Here is a 4671-nt window from a genome sequence, read left to right on the forward strand (position 1 = left end):
TTTTTTTTTTTTTTGCAGTACACGGGCCTCTCACTGCTGTGGTCTCTCCCTCCGCGGAGCACAGGCTCTGGACGCGCAGGCCCAGCGGCCATGGCTCACGGGCCCAGCCGCTCCGCGGCATGTGGGATCCTCCCGGACCAGAGCACGAACCCGTGTCCCCTGCATCGGCAGGCGGACCCTCAACCACTGCGCCACCAGGGAAGCCCTGGCAGATGGATTCTTAACCACTGTGCCACCAGGGAACCCCTGTTTCTTTTTTTTTAATTGCAATATAGTTGATTTACAATGTCGTGTTAATTTCAGGTGTACTACATAATGATTCAGTTATACATATATAATGTATATATTCTTTTTCAGATTACTTTCCCTTTTAGGGTATTACAAAATATGGAGTATAGTTCCTTGTGCTATACAGTAGGTCCTTGTCGGTTATCTGTTTCATACATAGTCCAGAACAGTTCTTGACCAGGCATCTTTGCCCCTGCCCGGCCATCACTGTCACCCATCGGGGGCCTGGGTACTGCAAGAAGGCTTGGGGCAGCCTCTGCCCTGCCCACCAGCTCACATGGCCCTAGGTGCCTGTGAGGGTCTGTCTGCACAAGTCCCACAAGTATTCCTGTGTCCAGAGGAGCAAGGCATGAAACAGCAAATAAAAAGCACCACAACGGGTCACAGGAGAGACTGCAGAAGAAAGGAAAAAGCTTTTTTCCTGCTTTATGAACAACCAGGGAACCACCTGGCCCTGGTTCCACTTGATGGGGCTGAAGCTCAGAAATGATGGGGTGCTGAGCCACTGACTAGGGGTACTTACCGAGACAGCCTTTGCGGGGAGGTCAGAGCCTTACAAACAGGTGCTCCTCTGACCCAGCAACTTCGTTTTACCATCAGGAGTGGGTGCAAAAATGTTCACCTGTGTAATTATAATAGTGAAGCCAGCTGGGTGCCCCAAAATAAGGGAGGGTCAAGTCCACAATCCAATAGAAGAGAACTTATTGACACTTGAAAAGCTCCTGATATTTGCAAAAGTGTGTGGGGGGGGCAGTTTCCAAAGGGCCTGTGCCACATGGAGTCACATGCATGGATGCGTGGGGAACACTGGGCCAATCTACACTTAAGTACTGACAGCTGTTCTCCTCGGGTGGGTAATGCTTTCCCATTTGTGCTTGTCTGTGTATTCCAAGTTCTCTGCATGGAGCGTGCCTCACTTTTATCACGGCACAAAGGCAGGATGGTGCAGAAGGCAAGGTTAGGGCTGCAGACTGCGGTGCCCAGTTCTGACCAAATTCAGAACCAAAACAAGTCTGATCACTGAAATTTGAATATTGGGAAACACTCGTCTTTTCTAAGCCAGGTTGTCTCTGGCATGGGAACAAATACACACAGGACTGCCTAGGTTCCAAGCTCAGCTCTGCTCCTTGTGAGCTCTGTGTCCTTGGGCACAGAGTTAACGTTTCCAGGCCTCAGTTTCCCCTGCTGTAAACAGAGAAAGTAAACAGTACATCCCTCAAAGAGTCCAGAAGATTAGATGAGTGAATACGTACAGGGAGCTCAGAGCAACGTGTAGCACATGTGAACTGTACAGGGGTTGTAGTGGTAGTGGTGATATTATTGTGAAAAACTACATAAGGGGAAAATATGGAGAGACAACAGTATTAATAATTATTTTTGGACAGTGCAGGAGTGAGTGCTTTATTTTTCCTTTCGGACTTTTCTGTATTTTCCAGACTAACTTAAACATGCGTGACTTTTCTAATTTGAGAGAAAATGAGATGGAAAGGAAAAAAAAGTGAAAGGATGGTTCACCAGGTGGTGATAGGGAAAACAGGACAAAGTCAGCTTAGCCAAGCCTGCATGTCTTTCAGGTCAGTGTCACGTGGGGATTCCTGAGCATGTCCCAGGCCCTTACTACAGGCAGTCCCTTCAGTTTGTACATCTTCTCATTCATATAGAACCCACCACCTGGAAGACCGACATCCATGCCAAGTTATAGGCTGCTAAATTATCTAGGGACTTCCCTGGCAGTCCAGCGGTTAGGACTCCGCACCTCCGCTGCAGGGAGCGTGGGTTCTTAGATCCCTGGTCAGGGAACTAAGATCCCGCATGTCATGAGGCACGGCCAAAATAAATAAATAAATAAATAAATACAATAAAAAATCTATAGCTAAATCTCTCTAGATAGATAGATAGATCCATGTATGTGTAGAGAGATCCATATATACCTTTATCTATATCTGCCTGTCCTTATCCATATCTTTCTATATAGAATCTTTAAGTATAGCTATAAAAAAGAATACGTGCCACCCATAGCACTCTGAATATATCCCTAACACAGGACTGACCCGGATACAGTAATTGCTCATTTATTTGTTTGTCTCTCTCCCTAAAATCCTTGAAACTATCTTCTTTCTATTCCTGGCAACTACCACAGTGCCTGGCACATAGTAGGAATTCCCTAAAAGTCTGCTGAGTGAATTAATGAATGAAGAAATACATGAATTCATGTAACAGTGGAGATTTGCACGTCAAGATACAGACATAGAACAAGATGTGAGATTAGCTTTGTGGGGTGGGAAGGGGTCAAGGAGGGGTAAAAGATGGGCAAGTAAGGCTTTAAAGAGATACCTGAGGGCTTCCCTGGTGGCGCAGTGGTTAACAATCAGCCTTCCAATGCAGGGGACACAGGTTCGAGCCCTGGTCTGGGAAGATCCCACATGCCGCGGAGCAGCTAAGCCCATGCGCCACAATTACTGAGCCTGCGCTCTGGAGCCCGCGAACCACAACTACTGAGCCCGCGTGCCGCAGCTACTGAAGCCTGTGCGCCTAGAGCCCGTGCTCACCAACAAGAGAAGCCACCAGAGTGAGAAGCCCGCGCCCCACAACAAAGAGTAGCCCCCGCTCGCAGCAACTGGAGAAAGCCCACGCGCAGCAACAAAGATCCAATGCAGCCAAAAATAAATAAATATATTTTTTTTAAAAAAGAAAAAGGTACTTCCCTGTACCACGAAGAGAGCATTCTTTATTTAAAAAAAAAAAAAAAAGACGCTCTCAATCCTTCCCAGAGAAGGCAGGGAATAGAAAAACAAGGACAGAGAGAAGTTTTTTTGTTTGGTTTTGCTTTTGTAACAGCTTTATTTATTTTTTTAAACATCTTTTTTTTTTTTTTTTTGGTACGCAGGCCTCTCACTGTTGTGGCATCTCCGGTTGCAGAGCACAGGCTCCGGACGCACAGGCTCAGCGGCCATGGCTCATGGGCCTAGCCACTCGGCGGCATGTGGGATCTTCCCGGACCGGGGCACGAGCCTGTGTCCCCTGCATCGGCAGGCGGACTCTCAACCACTGCGCCACCAAGGAAGCCCCTCTTTTAACATCTTTATTGGAGTATAATTGGTCTACAATGGTGTGTTAGTTTCTGCTTTATATCAAAGTGAATCAGCCATACAAAAATATGGAACGCTTCACGAATTTGCGTGTCATCCTTGCGCAGGTACCATGCTAATATTTTCTGTATCGTTCCAATTTTAGTATATGTGCTGCCGAAGCGAGCACAACAGCTTTACTGAGATACAGCTCATACCATAAATTTTTTTTTGGTTCTGGCGGCGCCGCGCGGCTTGTAGGATCTTAGTTCCTTGACCAGGGATTGAACCCAGGCCACAGCAGTGAAAACGCCACGTCCTAACCACTGGACCGCCAGGGAAATCCCAAATTCACCCTTTTGTATTGTACATTTCAATGTTTTTTTTGTATATTCAGAGTTGTGCAATCATCAATACCACCTAATTTCAGAACATTTTTATCACCCTCCCCCACCAAAATCTCTTAACAGCCACCTACTCCATTTCCCCCCAGCTGGTTAGCCCTGGGTAAACACTAATCTTTCTGTCTCTATGGACTTGCCAGTTCTGGACACTTCATATAAATGGACTCATACAATATGTGTCCTGTGTCTGACTTCTTTCACTTAGCATAGTGTTTTCAAGGTTTATCCAGGCTGTAGCATCAGTTTGACAAGGATAGATCCGTGATGGTTAAACTCTTTCATTCCTCGAAAAAGAAAATTTATTGAGCGGCTACTAGGTGCCAGCCCTGGGGGCCCAGCCAGGAATAAAACCGACAGTAAACCTTGCCCTGGAGGGTTTCTAGTGGGGGCAAGAGACAATAAGTCAAACGAACAAGGAAATGATTCAGAAGATTAGACGGTGGTAAAAGCTAAGTGAAGCGGAAAGCTGGAAACGGGGTGAGGAGAGAGGGATGGTGACTTTAATCACGGGGTCAGAGAAGGCCTCACCGTAGGGTGAACGCAGAGGCCGACCAAGCTAAGGCTGGAAGGAGGTGAGGGTGCGAAGGTGCCACCGCGATGGCCCCTCCCAGCACTCCGGTCCCCCAGGCCCGGGACCATGCCTGTCCCTCCACGCCGTGTCCCCGCGCCTAAGACGGCGGGCGACACCCAGTAGGCATTTCGCGGTGCGTGACTGTGAGTGGCCCGCCTGGGCCGCAAGCGAGTGCGGCGGCCGGGGGTACACAGGGGCGAGGCGGGGCGAGGACGCCGCGCCCCCCGCGCCCCCTGCACAGGCCCCGCCCGCCTGGGCAGGCCCCGCCCCCGCGCCGCCGGAGCCCACCCCCTCCCGGCCGCCGCCATTGGCCGCGCGCGCCTCCGCCCTCGGCCTCGCA

The 4671-nt window shown here is 49.1% G+C and overlaps 1 non-coding gene across 1 annotated transcript; it reads right to left on the bottom strand.

Annotated features, from left to right (window-relative positions):
• Positions 1–3439: 3439 nt before the first annotated feature.
• On the bottom strand, positions 3440–3546 carry LOC112065238 (U6 spliceosomal RNA). The gene has a single exon (XR_002891918.1). It is a non-coding gene; the product is annotated as a U6 spliceosomal RNA (small nuclear RNA).
• Positions 3547–4671: the final 1125 nt, after the last annotated feature.

The sequence above is a fragment of the Physeter macrocephalus genome, chromosome 17, assembly GCF_002837175.3.
Source record: "Physeter macrocephalus isolate SW-GA chromosome 17, ASM283717v5, whole genome shotgun sequence".
NCBI lineage: Eukaryota > Metazoa > Chordata > Mammalia > Artiodactyla > Physeteridae > Physeter > Physeter macrocephalus.